Here is a 15,662-nt window from a genome sequence, read left to right as displayed (position 1 = left end):
AAAAAATTCACTGATCATAACCAGTTTTTGAAAAAAAATGTGTATACACCTGAAGGGTGAATGCTGTGAAAATTTTTCCAAATGCCCAAAATAGACTCGGATGAATGCATGACTTGATAAAAGAACATGTTTTGGAAACACTAGGTTGACTTAAATAGGGAAAATGAATCCTAAGCCCTAGTGTCACATGACCATAAAAACTTGATGCTTGAGTGTCCACATGGGTGCATGCATGACCAGTTTTGCATAAAATTTCCTAATCATCATTGTTGCATGTGTATCATGGAAATAATGTGGGACATCCCCTTTACCCCCAAACTGCTGGCCAAACCCTAACAGATATCATGTCTAGCTGTTCTACAAGCCTTGAGCCAAAATCCCAACTTACCATAAACCTTGATCCAGGGTGAGAATGTCAATCCTTGCCCTCGGAAGAAAACAAAAAAATAAAAATAAAATTCCCAATCAAAGAGTGGGAGAAAGCAAAAAAGAAATAAAATTCCCAATCAAAGAGTGGGAGAAAGCAAAAAAGGAAAGAAAATTCTCGATCAAAGATCGGAAGAAAACATAAGAAATATGCAAAAAGGTCTTTGAACCAGACAATATCTGAACAATACAGAATTGTCACAAAGTAAACAAAAAAAAGAAAGGAAACCACGACCTAAAGTGGTCCTCTACCTTTGATTGCCAACCAAAACCCTGTGCATCGGTGGCTTGTTCACCTCACACTAAACAAAAACAGAAAAGGAAAAGGCCAAGAACACTCAAAGCACATTCCCCACAAGAAAAAAAACCATTCCCAAGAAAAAGTCCTATTGATCCATGATCACGCATGTAATCTTTGATTTGATAGGAAATGATTTGCAAAATCAAGTCATGACATATCTATAGTTCGAAATTAGGATAAAACACTTACCTGTGTGAAGTTGATACACTTTGAGTGATTTTCTTCTATTTTTGTTGAACCCAGTGTTTCCTCTAAATGGTCATTTAGAAATGAAATGCTAACATCCAAAATCTCATTTATGGTTATGAGAAAATTTCATCAGCATACTCTCCTTCCCCGATAGACACATTGTTTTTCATCCAAAAAAAGCATATGTTGCTCTGATCAGTTGGAAGTTTTGTCTCTTTACTAGAGCATGTTCGCATTTTAGTGAAGAAACCACCGAGACTATTTTAGTCTCACTGTTATCAAGAACTACGTAGGTCTGAGTTCCTCATCACAAATTGAGGATACGTAGGAGCAAGAGCCTCGCTTTTGTCGGCCGCCCCACAATCTCTATCATACTGACCCTGAAGTCAGGTGACATGTGGAAATACCCAAGTGGTTATCCGTATAAACATTCTTTCTGCTATTTGTAAGACTCAACGCCTGATAGCACGCAGAGACAAATTATGGTCATCTGTACATTTGTCATCTAGAGACAGCGAGTCCGATGACATACGAGGGAACCATATGGTCTCGCACCTTTTTGCACCTTTTGTCATCCAGAGAGAGTGAGTCCGATGACATGCGGGGGAACCATATGGTCCCACACCTTTTTTCACCTTTTGTCATCCAGAGAGAGTGAGTTCGATGACATGCGGGGGAACCATATGGTCCCGCACCTTTTTTCACCATTTGTCATCCAGAGATAGCGAGTCCGATGACATGCGGGGGAACCATATGGTCCCACACCTTTTTTCACCTTTTGTCATCCAGAGACAGCGAGTTCGATGACATGCGGGGGAACCTTATGGTCCCGCACCTTTTTTCACCTTTTGTCATCCAGAGACGGCGAGTCCGATGACATGCGGGGGAACCTTATGGTCTCGCACCTTTTTTTCACTATCCAGAGACAATCAAGTCCGATAGCATGCAGAGACAAATTATGGTCATCCGCATTCTTTTGCTATCTGTAAGGCTCAACATCTGATAGCACGCAGAGACTGACATCATCTTCTGCACCTTTTGTCATCCTACAGACAGCGAGTCAGGTGGTAGACGGAGATACCTTATGGTCATCCGCGCCTTTCGTCAACTGAGGCGAACGAATTCGTTGGTATCAAGATGATGTTGGTCGTTCGGTACTGATCATTCTCTAAATTTTTGCAAGTTTTTTTTACTCTCGTCGTCCGGAAACATTCAAGCCCAGCGATGCACGGGATTCTTCTTTACTGGGCAGAGACGATTGGGTGCAATGGCGAAGGGAAGTGTCGTGGTTGTCTAACTTTGTCGTTTTCAAAACACTAAAGTTTGTTGACGCTTCTGATGTCTTTTCTTTTCTTTCTGAACGACAAGTTCCGCTGGTGGGGATATTGACCGACCGAATGATGCTCCGCTCGAACGAAATTAGTGTCTTATCTTTACTTCCCTTTTATCTCCAATAAAAGACAAGTAAAGAGGAACAACTGTCATACCCTAATTTCATCTGGGGACCGTCTGTTTGGTGGGATGCAACCTTCGCTTGACCGCTTCGAGGTACTTGACACCTATCGTTAGGCAATCCGTGAAGTTCCACGACATGTCGGGAGTCGAAAGGAAGCATTATTAGGCAATGCGTAAAGTTTCGTGTCATTACGGAAAGAAAACAAGTATCGTTACGTAATTCGTAAAGATCCATATCGTTACGGAAAAAGAATCAGCAAAAAAAGGCAAAGGGGGTGTATTTAGTAAACAGGGGTGTGCAAATAGAAATCAGGCCCACTTGGGCCTTCCAGGATGTTCCAACAGAAGGCGGTGCCTTCTGGTGGAAGCAACCTAGCTCGCCTGGGCGAGCTGGGTGGCAAACACCTCCCTCTTTTCCCCTATAAATAGGGGAAAGAGGGCAGGACAAATTGGTTCAACCCTCCTGGTATCTGAGATTCGCTTAAAATTAGTGAGAAAAATTTTTTTCGCGAAGAAAATCCAAGCCGAGGCGCTTCCGTAACGCTTCTGAGACGTTTCTGTGGGCGATTTCGTGAAGGTTTTCCACCGTTCTTGATCATTCTTCGTTCGTTCTTCGGTCTTCAACCGATAAATTCCCGAAATCGAATCTTTCAATTCATTCTATGTGCCCTTAGCTGTCCCCACTTGTTTCGCGTGCTTTTATTTTTATTTCGTTTGCCTTTCGTACCCCCTTTTGGCGTGCTTTAACCATTTATTTAAGTCGTTTTCTGGCCTAATCAAAAATAAAATAAATTTCCACCGATCCTTTGAGTTGTAATATCTTTTAATCTCTGTTAGAATAAAATCCGAACAATCTTTCACGCCGTAACCACGTTTAAAACCAAAAAGAGACAAAATAATAATATAATAATAAAAAAATATCTTTAAATAAAATAATCAAAAAATTTAATTGGACATTTTCCTTTGGGATTTTCTTTCTTAATCGAATTTACTAATAACCAAAGTGAAACTAAGGCTAAAATCAACTCGCAAACCAAGCTTTTGTCATTACCTAAAAAACCATTTTAAGGTCCATCGCCTTGAAATGGTCTTCTTTGCCTTTATTAAATGTGGACTTTTAAAAGCCTAAAGTCGACATATAACCTTGTCACCTCTTTCGAAAAACCAAGAGATCATTATCCAATGCCTTAATGTTTTCTCTCCTTTCAAAAGAATCAAAAGATCGTTTAATGGTCCAACACCTTAAATGACCTTTTGTTCAGTCAAAATATATCTTGCAAAAAAGATAAAAACAACTTAACCAACGTTTAGTTCTCAAAAGAACTACGTAGGTCTGATTTCCTTATCACAATTGAGGAATACATAGGAGCAAGGGAAACACCCTTGTCGACCACAAAAAGATAAAAAAAATACAAAAGGCATAAAAAGACATAAAAACATAAAAAAAGGGGAAAATGAAACATTTTGATGTCATATTTGCACACTAGATTAAAGGTTGCCGCCCCTTGTGATGGACGCGTGGGGTGCTAATACCTTCCCCGTGCGTAAATACAACTCCTGAACCTTTCACACTTAAAGTTCGCAGACCACGTCTTTTTTCGGTTTTTTCGATGTTTTCCTCGAATAAACGTTGGTGGCGACTCCGTGCATTTTCCTTTCTTGGAAGACGCACCCGTGAGCCCTCACGTCGCCCTCCCGTCGAAGGGTAGGTTGCGACAGCAACCATAAGTCTTGGGATGAGTATCTTCCTCATGTAGAATTTGCCTACAACAGGGGGGTTCATAGAACCACCAAGCAGTCCCCTTTTGAGGTTGTCTATGGGTTCAATCCCCTAATACCGTTAGACCTCATTCCCCTCCCACTTGAAACTTCTTTTATACATAAAGAAGGGGAATCTAGGTCAGAGTTTGTAAAGAAGTTGCATGAGAGGGTTAAGAACCAAATAGAGACCCAAACAAAAGTGTATTCAACTAAAGGCAATAGAGGAAGAAAAGAGCTAGTTCTTAATGAGGGTGACTGGGTTTGGCTCCATCTTAGGAAGGATAGATTCCCTACTAAAAGAAAATCCAAGCTTAGCCCTAGAGGGGATGGACCTTTTCAGGTTTTGGAGAGGATCAATAACAATGCCTATAGGTTGGACCTCCCAGAAAAGTATGGAGTCAGCACCACTTTTAACATTTTTTATTTAATTCCTTTTGCAGGTGGAGCTGATATTGAGGAGGACGAACTAACAGATTTGAGGTCAAATCCTCTTCAAGGGGAAGGGGATGATGCAATCCTCCCTAGGAAGGGACCAGTCACTAGAGCCATGAGCAAGAGGCTCCAAGAGGATTGGGCTAGAGCTGCTAAAGAAGGTCCTAGGGTTCTCATGAACCTCAGGGTAGATTTCTGAGCCCATGGGCCAAGGTTGGGTCCAATTATCTTTGTACATATTAGACTAGGATGTCATTATATTTGGTCTTTGTATTTAGGGCCCCATAATGTAGGTAGGGTATCCTAGAATTATAGGATTTTTCAGCCCTTGTATTTTAGGGCACCTAGACTAGTTTTTATATTATGGGTAGTTTTGTAATTTCACATGCACTAAGTGAATATTTGATGTGTGTGGTTGGAAATAAATTTAATTGAATTGGTAGAAGCCCAATCCAATTAAATTTTAGAGGGGGAGGTGAGCATTTGCTTACTACACCCCATTGCCACATCATATAGTCACACTTTGTGCATGTCCTTCATGCTTTACATGCCTCATGACACCTAAGCACACTTATTGGAGAATCTTGGAATTGATCTTGGATTAGTGGGATAAACCATAACTAAAATTGACTAATCATAATTAGTGAAATTTTGGCTCCACAAATTCAATTTCAAATTCAAGTGAAATTTGAATTGAAATTCAAATTTCCCTCCAATTTTGTGTGACACTTAGGCTATAAATAGAGGTCATGTGTGTGCATTTTTTTGAAACTTTGATCATTTGAAAATTAAACTTAAAATTTCAGAGCTCTTTTAGAGCACAAAATTTCGTGCTCTTCTCTTCCTCTCCCTTCATTCATCTCCTTCTTCCTCCAAGCTCTTATCCATGGCCTCCTATGGTGGTGAGCTTCTTCTAGACTCATCTTCTCCTTGAAGTGACATCTCCTCTCTCTCTTCCTTCTCCATTCCATTGTCATTCATCTTCGAAGAAGCAAAGGAATCCATTGATGAAGAAGATCCTAGGCCTTCAAGCTCCAATGGAGCTTACATCAGAAATCCTAATGTTATTGTTGTTGTTAAGAAATTTGTGTTGAAAGCAATCATTCAAGGGCAATTAGATACATATAAGTTGATGTAATTCGAACATTTAAATAATTTGAGGTTTTCATCTGAGTTGTGTTAGAGGATTTATTGAAGAAGAATCCTATCACTAACTAAGTAACATACCCTAATGGCCAGAGGGTCGTCGCTATGCAAAGGTATGGGACAGGGTCATTTGATCAAACATAAGCATTTTTTTTGGGTTAATAAAAAGTTAGGGGGAGGAGAGGCTGACCCATTCCAAGGACAAGGCATCTGTAGCTTAAGCATTTTAGGAAAAGTACTTTAGCCATCTATAGCTAAACTTCTCCCTTTGGCACAATATCGACCTAATAACTAATATGTGTAGATAGTTGTCAATAAATATATTTTTTAATAAAAACATATTTTTGTTATATTATAATTTTTATACATAGTAAAAATCTTTACTTCTACTATCAATCAATAAAAAATCATGATAATTGTGACTTTTTTTATATAATTATTATAAAAAGGTTATATGGTATTTAGATACTGAGCTGCCATTAAGAAATTTGTGGCCTGTTAATTTGTAGAGTTGCGAAAGTTGGTAAGAATGGGAAGTTCAAAAAACTTTAATAACATGCCAGATATAACAAAATTGGAATCGTTGACTTGGGCCCAATGAATGAAAAGAAAGCTATAGTTATATTCCACTTAAACCAACTCAACATTTATACATTTGCATGTATATTTATTTGTTTTTTAAAGCAGACATAAATAAAAGCCAATGTGCAAATAACAATAGATTCAATATTGATAATATATTTAGTGTTGAAAGTCAAAGAAGCAAATTGTTCCAGAAAGTGAAAAAGATACACAAGTTAAACTACATAAAATGAATTTAATAATCCCAATTTTTGTTGTGGCGGATCACAATTTCCCATATTTTATCGTTGCTCCTGTAATAGAAGGAGACCTCATCACCGTGTGAGAAATCACTATCCGTGAGGAATTGATACCATGGTGGTACAACATATCTCTGGCTAATTCCAATGTCAAAGACCACAACATTCCACTGTAATAGAGGTCCAAATCTTCTCAGGATGGTCATGTGTTGACCACAGTCATTAACATGTGTCATGGCACAATTTGGAAGTCTTTGGAGGGTAGAAAAAACAATGTCATATATAAGCAGCAATTTGAAGTGTCCAAATATGCTCTCTTGAGAAGAGGCGTGGCCTTCCGCAGCTCTGGTGCTGTAGTGAGGGGATGGAATAAAGGTCAAAAGTGGATTTGTTTTCGCATGCCAAGAATTTAATGGTCACAGATTAAAAAATTGCTAAATCTTTTCTGAAGTGGTTTAGTCCATCAGCAAAGTAGGCTTTCTACCGATGTTTTCTTAGTCTGATATAGAACGTTGTTCCATCATATCTAAAGCGGAAAAATCGAGGGTATACTGGCCATTGTTGGTGGTAAAAAGAAGGCACTTCTATGGTGTCTTGCAAAAAACCATAGTCAGAAAAAGAAAATCAGATTATGCCAATCAAAGAACAAAAAACAAAAAAAATGGGTTTATAAGATAACCGTATCATTGTGGAATGGTGTTGTGAACTGCAAGATTAAGGGTTTTGTGTTAAGTGGATATTGAATCTGCAGTGAGATAGAGCGCAATAATTAAAACCAACTATGTCAAAATATGTGGACAATGACAATGACAGAATAAAATTAATCAGGCTATCATGCAATGACTAAAAGCAAATAGGTCTGAACTTAAGAAATAGCAAATTTCAAAAGTATTTTTACAACCTTAAATGCTCCTATAAAATTGTGGATGAAATGTTGAGGGTGAAATTTGTGGTTAAATTGGCAGGTTTTATAAACTTTATTTTGGAGTTAAAGACTTTGATGTAGACAGGCTACTGCAATAAAGAGGCATTCGATTGGAATACAGATTGAAGAATAAGAACAGAAAAGTGTAGGTAAATCAAATTCATATTTGGTGTAAATTAAAGTAAAGTGTAATTAATTTACATATGACCTATATCAGTCCTTCAATCTGGGTCAGTGAAACATTAAAAAAAAACATAATGCTATCTGAATTTGATGGTAGGGATCCTAGCAGAAGTGCATTAGATTTAATTAGCATGCATGACTAGAATATTGCAAATTTAATATCAAGGAACAAAAGAAACACCAAAAAAAATTGTTTTTTTTTGTGGTGTGGTAGTGAAAGGATAACAAAAGTAAATTTGCAACAGTTATTTATATATTGTTTGGTGTTAAATTTTGAAGTCAAAGTTGATAATAATAATGAGTCAAAATATATCGATGCATGCATTCAAAAGATGAACTAAGCAAGAAGTTTTGGTTCATAGATAGAACAAAATAGCAGAAGACAAAGAAAACCTAACCATGTACTGACAAAAGCAATCGAGAACTTTGGCAACTTCGATTAACATTTTAAAAAGAAATCGACAAGGTAAGTCAGTGATTCGTTTTAGACTTGCCTTGCTTGTAACAGATGATGAGTCTGAACTCATGGTTGTGTCGGTTGAGTCGAACGATGAGTCTGAACTCATGGTGGCAGCCGTTTGAGTGTTTTTTCCTAAAGGAATGGGGTGTGGATGTGTGCAGAAGAAATATTTTTTGTAGAAGTGTGGGAGTGACATAGTACTTGGCGAAAAGATGTAAGTGGGGGAATACGAATGAACCTGAAAATTGTGGACCTGTGGTGGTGCAGGCAGCTGAAGTGTTTATTTTTTGGTAATTGCTACTGAATGTCACAAGCAATATTGATAAAAAATTATAATTATTACATTTGGGATACCATGTTCATGTGGTTTTAACAAAGCAACTATGCACATTATAAATATATAATTAGAGGACGGAATATTTTTTGTGTGAACGAAATTTCTTTTACAAAATAATTATATATGTATATGTGAAACGGTGAACAAAACCCGAATTTTCTTGTAAAATTAATGTGTATTGGTTGTTTAAATTTCAGTACCACGAAAAACTTTAAAGAAACAATTATAAGTAAATAATAATAATAATAATAATAATAATAATAATAATAATAAACATGCATTTGATTTTTATTAATTGAAAGATTTTAAAATGAATTGTTTTTGCATGAACATGTTTCAAATTGTTTTAAATATTATTTTGGTTATCTTTGAAATAAATTGAGGTTGGTTAAATTAATTTATTATTTTTGTACATGTAATGTCAACTGAGGAAATTAATTTTAAACGAATTTAATTTATGAAATATATGAGTTTTAGGGGAAAATAGCAACGAAACATCCAAAAAAACAAATAAATGCCTTTGATATGCAATATTAAACATATATTAAATGATTGGCCATGTTGTTGATCGCCAAAAAATTGTAAAAAAATATACCGATCCTCACCCAAAAATGGTAAAAAAAAAATATGGATCCTCAATGTTTTCCATGGATAGAGTCATGCCAGGTGCGCTCTGCATTTCTAATCAACTCTCCCTTGTACTGGTTGTGTGTCCCTAAAAGCAAGATCATTGCCACATTCATTCTAACAACCTTTTCATCTAGCTACAATTTTATGTCATAAATTAGGACATTTATTATGTATATTATGGACTACATGAAACCATATATGTGGTTCATATAAATATGTTAATAAAAGTTAACAAATTTGATTAAAATTTCAAACATTCTTACCACTCCATACAAGAGACTCACAAATGACTCCTCCATTTGCATCCACTCTAGGACTGATCGAGGCCTTACCCGAATCAAATAAACATTAAAAATGCAGTATCTAGGAAGTGATCCTAGGTCGTCTCCCAACGAGCAATGGTCAATCAAACGTTCATAACAGATAGTAGGAAAATAGTAACGAATTGGGGGGGGGGGGGGGTTGTTTGCTCTTGTAAATTAAACAGCGAATAGATGTGAATTAGAAAACATCAGAATTAAAACACGTTGCTTCCCCTTGATTCACAAGCAATTCTCTTATCCTAGGTTACGAGAGTTTATCCTTTATTAGTTCAACCACTTAATCCAACCATAAATTAAATTACTAAGCGAAATTTAACATAAGGCATTCATTATGTGATTAAGCAACACATACACCAATTAATCATAAACGATCATTAAGCATGAACGTAAATTAAGCACATAGACAATTAATCAAGCACTAAGCATGCATGAATTAATAGCAACAAACACAGAGTAATTGGTGAAGAGGAAAAACTGATCAGAATTTAATAGTAATAATAGAACCTCAAAGAGAACTGTGCTTGATCCTCAAGAGAAAACAACGCTGGAGACTTAGCCTTCCATTAATCAATAGAGAACGAAATTATAGATTGAAGCAAGAACGAAATTTTATTGCTGAAACAAAAAGTGACTAAAACAAAAAAGAGAGTAGCACTCTAAAACTAAAACAAAAAAGAGAAAGAGAGAAGAGGAGAGAGAGAAGAGAGAAAGGAGAAGAGAGGCTAAACTAGAATCTTGGTGTTGTTATATAGTCTTCAGCCCCAAAGCTTACAAATCTGTTTTAAATCCAAGCCCATAAATAAAATAAAATCTAGATAAGATCTAGATGAAATAATATCTAGATGAGATCAAATCTAAATAATATCTAGATAAGATAAAATTTGGTAGAATAAAATAGTCTGCTCTCTTCAAGTCCAAGCCCAATTCTGGATTCAAGCCCAATGCTTCATTAATTCCAGAAATTAGATTAAAAACATAAAATTAGCTGAATGAGCCCAAATAATAAAACTGCATAATTAATTTGACAATTAAGACTAATTAGTAATTAAAATGGTGCAAAAAGGTATAAGAAATAGGAGAAAATAATGGCTCATCAAAATCCCCCATACTTAGCCTTTTGCACTCCTGGGCAAAATGAAACAAAGAACAAAATCCAAGGATATCAAAGAGAGACAAACAAAAACATTCACATATTTCTCAATGAACATCAAGGAATGAAAGGAATGGGTAACATCTAACATGAAGAGATCCAAAGAGTCAAGACATTCGTGAAAATCATCCAAGCAACCCAATCATGGCAAAATAGTTAATCAGCTCAAGAATGAAAAGTGATAAAGCCTCACAAGATATGCACTCTATCTCTCAAGTGTCTAGGCTACTATTTACCCTCAAAGCACCCAGGAAAACCAACACCACATAAACTTGACAAGATTCTAAAATTGACAATCAACCCATAAACACAAGCACATGAGGATCAAAAGGTCTTTTAAGGTTGTAATGGGGCCAAGGACAAGGTAGGGAAAAATATGGAATAAGTAGCTAAATCCCAAAGGAATAGAGGAGCAATGGGGAATAAGTGCATATTAAGAAAAAAATAAGAAAACCTAAAGATAAAATTTAAACATAAAGCTAGAGGCTTATAAGAACAAATTTGCCTAAATCATTTCCAAATATGCATGTGAATTAGGAAGCATCAACAAGAATCAAGCCAAGGCTATTGTGCAAGCAATCAATGGGGCAAAACACACCAAATGATTATGATGATGGATGGCTCAAATTCTCACAAAGGTAAACTTATCACTTTCAAATTGAGCTTTCAAAACTATCATGACATGTAGAGGAAAAACAAGGATTTCAAATCACAAAATGTCAAGCGACTTTTATTTTCAAAACAATTACCCATTACTTGAACATATCCTATAATTCAAAGAAAAATATGAAAAGTTGTACATGCAAACAGAATTGACCTAAAATATTAAACTAGAAACCCAACAAAACTAACAAATTTAACACAACTAACAAAATTAACAAAACTAACAAATCTAGCAAAACCAAATAACACTCCCCCCATACTTAAACAACACATTGTCCTCAATGTAGCACAAGTTAAAGATTAAAAGCAATTAAACCATCAAATAGAATTGGACAAATGTAATAAAAGTAAAGAAGGAGATAGGAAAAGAAAAACTCCCTAAGTCATGGTGGAGGAAGAGTAGGGTGGAGTAAGGAAGTCTCTTCCACCACTACATCCACTAAAGAAGGGTTTGTGAGGAATGGCTTAAGTCGGTGTCCATTGACCTTGAAGCTCTTGTTTGTGGAGTCACTTTTGATCTCAACTGTACCATAAGGAAAAACATTAGTAACAACAAAAGGACCAATCCACTTAGAACTCACCCGGTGGGCCAATAAAAGCCACAGTCAAGCACTTTGCGAGCTGTCCTTTGAACACCCAGATGACCACCCGGTGCGGAAGAATGACAGAACTGCAGGACTGAGCCAGTCTCATGATCTGGAATGCATCGTCTAATGACCTGATCACTGCACAATTTCCACAAGTAGGGGTCATCCATAATAAAATTCTTAGCATCACTTTTAATCTTATCTTTTTGAGCCTTAGATGCTAAGGGAGGAAAAACAGAAGCAACTAAATAATTGACAATGTTAGCAAACCAGGGAGTAGAAAGAGAATCAGAAATATTATACAATATATATAAATGATTATCCGGGAAATCATCTCGAATGGGTGAGTCCTCATCAGACACACGTTCGATCCGACTCAAATGATTAGCAACTAAATTTTGTGCTCCGCTCCTATCACGGATCTCCAAGTCAAATTCTTGGAGCCAGAGCATCCATCGGATCAACCTAGGCTTTGAATCAACCTTCTTCAACAAGTACTTTAGAGCTGCATGGTCAGTATAAACAATAATGCGAGTACCAAGCAAATAAGAACGAAATTTTTCAGGAGCAAAAACTATGGCTGGTAGCTTTTTCTCAGTAGTAGTATAATTCGCTTGGGCAGCATCTAAAGTCCTAGAAGCATAATATATCACCCTGGGCAATTTATCAATTTTCTGAGCAAGGACAGCCCTTAATGCATAATTTGATGCATCACACATAAGCTCAAAAGGGGTTGTCCAGTCGGGTGCCTGGATGATGGGGGTGGTAGTCAGTGCTCTTTTGAGGCAATCAAAAGCCTCTTTGCATTTATCATTAAAGTCAAACTCCACCTCCTTTTGCAACAAGTTGGATAGTGGAAGGGCTACTTTGCTAAAATCTCTTATAAAGCGTCTGTAGAATCCTGCATGACCAAGAAAAGATCGCACCTCTCGCACGCAAGAGGGGTAAGGCAGTTGTGAAATAACAGAAATTTTTGCAGGATCTACTTCAATGCCCTTATTGGAAATAATGTGGCCTAAAACTATACCTTGCTCAACCATAAAATGACATTTTTCAAAATTTAGAACAAGGTTAGTTTCAATGCATCTATTCAAAACCTTTTCTAGACTATCCAAACAAACATCAAAAGAGGATCCATATATAGTGAAATCATCCATAAACACCTCTATGCAATTTTCTAAAAAATCACTAAAAATACTGATCATGCACCGTTGGAAGGTACCAGGGGCATTGCATAGGCCGAAAGGCATCCTCCTATAGGCAAAAGTGCCGAAGGGGTAGGTGAATGTGGTTTTTTCCTGATCCTCGGGAGCAATAGTGATTTTCATATAACCAGAAAAGCCATCAAGGAAACAATAGTGAGATTTACCTGCCAGGCGTTCAAGCATCTAGTCAATGAATGGCAGGGGAAAATGGTCATTTTTGGTAACCTGGTTCAGCCTCCTATAGTCGATGTAGACTCTCCAACTGTTCTGCACCCGAGTAGGAATCAACTCCTCCTTCTCATTTTTTATCACGGTGAGGCCGGTTTTCTTCGGGACTCACCCATTGGCTGTCGGAGATAGGATAAATGATTCTAGCTTTCAAAAGCTTGGTCACCTCCTTCTTCACAACATCAAGAATCACCGGGTTGAGTCTTCTCTGTGGCTGTCTTACTGGTTTAGCCCCATCCTCTAAATTTATTCGATGCATACATGTGGATGGGCTAATACCAGGAATGTCCGCCAGGGTCCAGCCTATATCCTTCTTATGCTTCTTGAGAACAGATAACAGCTTCTCCTCTTGCTTATCAGGAAGGGAGGCAGATATAATTACTAGAAAATTTTTGCTATCATCCAAGTAAGCATATTTTAAATTTGATGGCACAAGCTTCAATTCTGGTGTGGCTGGCTAGATAGTCATAGAAAGAGATGGTTTCTCAGCCTCTACCTCATAAAGAAAGTCAAAGGTATGTGTATTTCCTGAAACATGGTTAGTTCTATCTTACTTTATAAAATCAATCTCAAGAGGTAAAACATCACCAGACATGTAATCAATATCAAATTCAGATTCACTCTCAGCATCAAATTCAGACATATGATCAAGTACAAATTCAGATTCAATGCATGAAGAGTGATAGGCATGCAGATTAGAATGAAGATCAATCATGTATTCATCAACAACATGGTCAATTATTTCAGTGCGAAATACAAAAAGATCTTCAGATGGGTGTTTCATAGCATCAAGAATATTAAAATGAACAGTTATATCACCAAATTCCATAGATAGTGTGCCTGCATATACATCTATCTTAGTTCTAGAAGTTTTCATAGAAGGTCTGCCTAGAATGATGGGAACTGATCCTTGAGAAAATCCCTCCTCCATATTTAAAATATAAAAATCAACAGGAAAATCAGTTCACCAACTCTAACTAAGACATCCTCTATGAAACCAGCAGGATATGCAACACTTCTATTAACTAAATGAATTATCACATCATTTGACTGCAAGGGACCAAGAGATAGAGAATTAAAAATAGACAGAGGCATCACACTAACAAAAGCTCCTATATCTAGCATGGCATTGTCAAACTTATCGTTCCCTATAATACAAGGTATGTTGAATGTACCTGGATCTTTACATTTTTCAGGGATTTGGGGAACAGATTTACCAATCAATGCGGAGACATTTCTGCCCATGCTAATTCTTTCACTTCCTTTAAGCTTCCGCTTATTAGTGCACAGATCCTTCAAGAATTTAGCATATCTTGGAATTTGCTTTATTGCATCCAGCAGAGGTATGTTTACCTCTACTTTTCTAAATGTTTCCAAGATCTCCTTCTCTGCCTCTTCCATTTTTTTGTTGGAAATTGCTCTTGGAGGGAATGGAAGAGGGATATGCTGCTTCTGTAAATCAGAATTACCAGTGAAAGATTCACTTGCACAAAAATTGTTAGGTAACTTACACTTTAAATTTTTGTCATCATCTTTTTCTGGAGTAGAGTGAAGTTGGGCAGGTTCATTTGCGGATGAGGAAGATGTTGCTGGTTGAGGTCCTTGACACTGCTTTCTCGACCTTAATGCAATGACACTCACATTTTTGGGATTCTGGACAGATTGAGAAGGTAATCTGTCAGAATTCTGGGACTGTTGTTGATTTAACTGTGTAGCCAATTGTCCCATCTGATTAGTTAAGCTCTGAATGGAGGCTCTGGTCTCTTGTTGAAACTGTATGTTTTGCATAGTCATTTGCCTCACAAGTTCTTCAAGGGAAGGTTGCGGAGGAGCCTCAATTGTTTTCTGTTTCTGGGGTTGTTGCTGTTGTTGTTGTTGATGCTGGATTGGTGGAGGAACGTATGGTCTGCTTGGGCCAACAACATTCTGAAAACAAGGTTGTTGTTGTTGTTGTTGTTGTTGTGAAGGATTCGACCATCTAAGGTTGGGATGATTCCTCCACCCGGGATTGTACCTGTTGCTGGGGAGGTCATAATTGTTCTGTTGTGGCTGATTTTGCTGCTGAGGTTGAGGAGGTCTATTGTAGATGTTTGCAGCATAAGCTTCAGGTTGTTCAATTGCTTCAGATTGTTGCACAGAAGGGCAAAGGTCTGTGTGGTGGTCGGCAGAGGAGCATAAACCACAGAGTCTGGTGACAGGTGCAGATTTTTTATTCATGGCCAGTTGGGTTACCAGGTTAACCAAGGCATCTAGTTTACCTTTAAGCTTCTTAGTCTCAGCTGATGAAGATGAATTTGTGGCTACTTCATGCACTCCTCTAATGACAATAACATCATTTCTGGCACTAAATTGCTGGGAGTTTGAAGCCATCTTCTCAATTAAATTTCTGGCTTCAGCAGGGGTCATGTTTCCAAGGGCTCCACCACTGGCAGCATCAATC

The sequence above is a fragment of the Glycine soja genome, chromosome 7 (assembly GCF_004193775.1).
Source record: "Glycine soja cultivar W05 chromosome 7, ASM419377v2, whole genome shotgun sequence".
Classification (NCBI taxonomy): Eukaryota; Viridiplantae; Streptophyta; class Magnoliopsida; order Fabales; family Fabaceae; genus Glycine; species Glycine soja.
The sequence above is the reverse complement of the archived record's forward strand: the minus strand, read 5'-3'. Positions refer to the sequence as shown.